The sequence below is a fragment of the Melospiza georgiana genome, chromosome Z, assembly GCF_028018845.1.
Source record: "Melospiza georgiana isolate bMelGeo1 chromosome Z, bMelGeo1.pri, whole genome shotgun sequence".
In the NCBI taxonomy this organism is placed as follows: Eukaryota; Metazoa; Chordata; class Aves; order Passeriformes; family Passerellidae; genus Melospiza; species Melospiza georgiana.
This window is the reverse complement of record NC_080465.1, coordinates 18,806,466-18,812,285: the sequence shown is the minus strand read 5'-3', so window position 1 is coordinate 18,812,285 and position 5,820 is coordinate 18,806,466.

The following is a 5,820-nucleotide window of genomic DNA, read 5'->3' as shown; positions in this document are numbered from 1 at the left end:
GTTACAATGTTTGGCAGCATTGCTCTGGGTTACCCCTCTGTCTTGGTGGGTTTCTGGCTCATGGGGTAGACTAGGCTGTGCCTTAATCTCCTTGCATTAACTTTCTCCAACTTTCTCCAACTTTTCCTCCCTCTGGCTACTCCCTGAATTAATTTCTCTGTGCTGCAAATTTTCTGCCTGTTAGAGACACAGACCTAAGAGTCCCCAGATGACACCAGGAAACTGTAAGGTGGTTCCTAAATCTGGGTAGGGGGACAGCATGCAATCCATACTGAAACCAGGCAGAAGATGCAAACCCTCACTCAGGCTGTGACTGCTTGTGGGCAAACAGGCCACTGCTTGCTCCGAGTGCTTGTGGGTTTGGCTAGAGTGTGGAAATGGAAGAATAATTCCTGGGAAACTGAAGTAAACATTTGCCTGTGTTCCTTGGCAATTTCTCACAAAAACACTTTCTGTGGAAGAGATGTTTCTGGCCAGACTGTGGCTAAGGCTAGGCATGAGTCCCCAGTGCTCTCCAGGGAAAGGCAGGCTTGTTTCCAGCTGAGGCCAAGTACCAGCCTCTGGGCCCAGGCTGGCACAGGGGGCAGGACAGCCCCAAGCTCCTGCAGTTGTTTGCAGGCATGCTCTGAAGACCATATTGACTGAGGGACCTGGAAGAGAGCAGTGCCTGCCTCTGCCTGCTTTGTCCCTTCACAAGTGCCTTTTAGGGCTTTGGGGACAATGCAGACCATCACTACAAGGAACTTGCCAGCAAACTGGGGTGCTGCAGCAGGCCTGGTCGTTCCTGTTTCATCTTCTGTTGACTCTCAAACCCTGAAGTGTTGCAAGGAATCACGGGTGTTACCTTTTTATGCTTCCAAGTTTGGCATCTACAGGCAGAAAAATTGTCTAAGAGCAACCTTCCACTTCCTCCTGCAGATGGGAGGAGTATTCTGTGGGGAGAATTCTTCTGCCCTCAGACTATTGAGCTATTCCTCCTGTCTATACCCTGAATGGGTGAGGCTCAGTGGCTGGAAGAAACCATGTGTGGAAATTTTGTCCCTTGCTGAAAGCAGCAGCTGAGAAGTGTCACCAGGATTTCACCCTTCTCCCCACTAGTTACCAAGGCTTCTCTGGACCAGATCAGCTTGTGGCTGGTAAAGGATCCCATGACTCTTGCTGTAAGACCATATTTGCTCACAGAGCTTTCTCCAGAGCTTGCTTTCTGCATTAGCAGGGCTTTCTCCACCTCATGCTCCACCTGCCTGCCAAGAGCCAGGATGAGGGATCAAAGGTTTCTTACATTTATCCCACATGTTTACCCTGCTGCACTTTACTGTTCTCCAGCCCACAGGGGGAAAAAAGAGCCAAAACCCACGACAAAAAAAGAAGCTGTTGTTAAAAGGAAGGAAAGTTCTAAGCTGGAGTTTGCTAAACCTTTTCACCCTCTTGGAAGGAGTCTGAAGTAGGCGTGTTTGTCCTTTGTTCTTGCTTTGTCTTAGCACAGCCCTGCTGATTGCTGGATCTGTTCTTATTTGACTACATCCAATGTGCAGGATGTCTACATACTCAGGGACAATGCACTCATATGACACTTATATTTTCTGTCAACCCAAGGCAGCAACCCCACTCCTGGAGCCTGTTTGCCTTATCGATCCACTGCTCTAAATATAACTACCAGCAAGGAAGATGACTGCACAAAAATCTCTGTAGAGATCAGTGGAGACTTGACTTCCCAAGTCTGCACTAGACCTTGCAATGATGAGCTGAGTAGGGAAAATAAGGGGTTTGAGTTAAATCCAAAGGTTGGACCAGTAGACTTTTTCCTGATTACTTTCTTGCCTCTCACATGCATGAAAATTATTTCGAAGAATTCGTGTTCCATGATTTTTCCAAGGATGGAAATATATATTGCTTGTAATAATTTTGTAATTACATTTTGTAATTACTACACAAGAATGGAGGTTCTACTGTTGTTTCAGGTATCTTTCTCCTTGCCCTCCCTAAAGGTGGGCATCATATTAGGTTTTTCATTCAGCCTTTTCCCACTTGCCATGATATTCCACCATGGCTGACAGCAGTTTTATTGACATGAAATGATAACTCATGTGGGTTAGTGTCATCTATTCTATTCTTTAAGCAGTCCTTAAGCCTCACGTTTGGTCTTCCCACCTACTTCCAAACCCAAGCTGGTGAATGGAGAGATCTGGGACCTGGCTTTACCTCTGAAGATTGTACAAAGTCCATTGATCATTGTGGTTTTTTCCATATTGCCCAGTACCACAGTGCTTCCTCCATCTGCCAGTGGCTGTGCATTTCCCCCAATTTCTAGAACACCTGCAGGATCGTGTTGTACTACCTTTAATGATCCTTTCTAGTCTGAGTTGTGGGTGGAATTTGGCCATGCTCAATACCACCTCTAAGTACACAAGCAAGCAATGTTTACTACATTCTTTTGCTATCATATTTCCCATTCTCACATGCTGCTTTGTTGTTGTTTTTGTTGGTGTTTGTTGTTTGTTTGTTTGTTTTCATTATTTTGCTAAAATAAATTATCTTTTTAGTCAAGCAGGACTTCCAGTGAAATTCCCAATTTTCCTGCAGAAGGGAAGGCTTGGGCTATTAAGGATGAGCACTCTGAAAAAACCCTTCCCAAGGAGGTTGATGCAGTCCTGGGACAGCATACCGAGGGGACACCTTGGGAGGTTTCAAGGGTTGATCAGTGGTCCCTGGGCTGTAATAAACCAGCAGCTGCAATAAACCAAACTGCAGTAAACCAGCCCTCAGGAGCTCCAAGCCAGAGCCAGCAGAGCAGCAGGAGTGCCGTCCCTGTGTGAAGGGACACTGCACTAAGGTCATGGACAACGCCAACAAGCCTGGAGAAGCTGCAGAGCACTTCCAAGGAAAGAGCAGGGAGTTGCATGGCTGCCTGTGCTTTCCAAACCAGCTTTACACCATATTTTAGTAATCAGAACTTGGCAAGGTGTTTACTCTGTGACCATCTGCCATGCTGCAGGAGAGAAAGGGAGGAGCTGTGAAACTTTCTAAGGTTGTGTCCAACTCATCCAGAGCTGGCAAACCTGTTAAGCCCATGTCTGGGAGCATGTGGAGGTGCTGCAGAGTGTTGGCACGCAAAAAGTCACATTAAGAGCTCACTGACCATGGGTTTTTTTACATCCTCCAACTTTCCCTCAAGAGGGAGAGAAACAACTTAGTCAAAAAATGCAAAACATTGGTAGATTCCTGTGTGAAAAAGAGTTTGAAAAGCCATCCCTCCAGCAACACCCCACCTAGCAAATGCCTCAGTTTTCTTTCCAAAATACAACTGGAACAGAAACAATTCTTTTTTTTAATGGGAAAAAAAAATCATAGCCACTTATCTCTCTCCCGTGGGATTTAGTGACCCCTCTAAGGGAAATGTGTTGACAAGTCTTCATAGAGAAGATCACCACCGATGAAGGGGTCTGGGGCCTGAGGTCATAGCACTCCAGAGCAGAATGTGTTCCAGCAATGTGGGAGAAGATGTCTCTGCAGCATAACTGTTCTCCCCATTTCCAGAAATACTCTCAGATACATTCACCCAAGGAAGAGTGAGATGTGCCAGAGAAGAGACCAGGACTGGAAAAAATCTGTATTGAAGGGAAAAGAGATCATTCTTCTGTTTGTGATCCAAATTTCTTTGTCTTTCTGACAAAGCTGATGTGTTCTTACAGAGAAGGCAGTGGTATGGTCAGCCCTGGCACCGGAGTTTTCGTGAATTTAATGCATCCACTCATCAGTCATCAGTGCCTGGGGATGTGCTTGACACAAGGAAGTGCAAAGGCTGTGTAGGACATCAGTGGCACAGGTGATGTGGGGCGTGTTGGTGAAACAAGTCCACAGGGGCAGCCTCAGAATGTCACAGAAGCACAGAATGGCTGGGGTTGAAAGAGACCTTTAAAGACCATCTAGTTGTAACTTCCCTGGCATGGGCAGGGACACCTTCCCCTAGAGCAGATTGCTCAAAGCCCCATCCGGCCTGACTCTGAGCACTTCCAGGACTGGGGCATCCATGTCTCTCCAGTTTTGAGAGATGTCATGTGAGACCGTGTCAAACTCTTTGCACAAGTTCAGGTAGATAACATCTGATGTTCTGCAGAATGGCCAAGTCTTGCTCATCTCAGGTGGAAAACACTGACTTTCTGCCTGTGTCTCTAAAACTTACTTTCTCACCCAGCTGCTAGAAATTTGCCTCACATTTGCCTGTGGTTTTCCAAACACAGGTTTAAGCAGGAGTCTTACAAAGAAGCACAAAGCTAAGGGGACAAGTTGGATGTCTCTGAAGCAATAGAAGGACGAAGACTATATCTTTCACTTTGACTGGACAAATCCCTGAGTGATGACAAAATATGAATTTAGATTTACACTAGCTTTGAGTGGAGGAATTGAGCAAGAGTCCTCAAGAGATCTTTCCCTGCTGTAATCATTCTAAACCACCATCATACCCTTAGAAAACACAATTACAGAGTCAGCAATTGACTGTGTTTTCATTACTTCTAACTTACACGAACATTGTGGTACTTCTCAGCAAGAATCCTGGAGAAACAAGGTCTCAGCACACGTTGTTGACATTGATTTCCCAGACAATATAGAAACAGGAATGGAAACTGGGATTTCTCAGATCTACTCAGCAGCCCTCCAAGTTGTGATCCCACTGCAATGAGAATTTCTGGTGGACAAGATGACATCTGATTGCAGTGGTGGTGAGGGCCTTTGACATGTAAAGGGCTGCTGAATATCAGAGTCAGTGTTGGCTACTGCAAGCAGCGAGGCTGTGATTGGCTGATGTGGCTCTCTGCCTGAGAGCCTGCTCTCTACAAAATAAGCTGCGTTGAAAATCAGCATGCCTTAACCACTGCCACTGGCCCACCTGTGAAGCATTTTGCTAGGGAGTGCTCTGTCCCACAGGTGCTAATTATAATACTGCCCAAAATAATGATTAGACACATTGACACATATGTATTAAACCCATTGAGAACTGTAGCATTAGATGGGCACAAAAAGCCAGGCTCAGACGCACTCATGACACCATGCACCCACTATTGCCAGCTGAAAAGGCTTCCGCAGCCAGGCAGACGATGAGACTATCCATCCTTGGAGATGTTCAAATGCCATCTGAACATGTCCTGGGTGATTGGCTCTCTGTGGCCTTGCTTCAGCTCAGGGCTTGGACCAGATGATTTCCAAAGCTCCTTTCCAACCTCAGCTGCACGTGGTCCCCAGGAGAGCAGGGATTTATGGAGCAAGGCTGTCCACAGCCCCGCAGCTGTGGCACAGAAGCCCCCAGAATCACATCACATTCAGCATCCTGGCACTTCCTCAAGTGTCTGAGTAGTTCTAGGCAGTTCCCAGCCCTTGTCCTCCACCCCCTTTCCTGCGCTCACTGGCAGGTGTTGCTTTCCCAGACCGCAGCAGGTGCCGTACCCTGTTGCTCAGATGTGTTTCTCATTGCTCAGCTGCTGCTTTTCTTTGGAACACTTAACACAGGCTTTGCCCAGCTTTTGAGGCTGCACACCTAACACAGTGCCAGTGAGTTATTTATAGTCCTGCAGCCTCTGCTTCTAGCCTGTTCCAAAACTCTCAAGGCCCCTGCTGCTATCGTGCTTACTTCACACATTAAAAACAAGAGACACCTGGCATCTCAGGCCAGTTCACACACCAGGCACTCGTGAGGAGCTGGCAACATGTATAACAGGCCACAACAGGGTCTTGGTATGCTGAGCATCCACTGTTTTAGTGTAAAGGCTGGGACTGTTACCAGCAGCAGCAATGTCCTTCTTGTGGAGCCCCAGGTGACAGCAG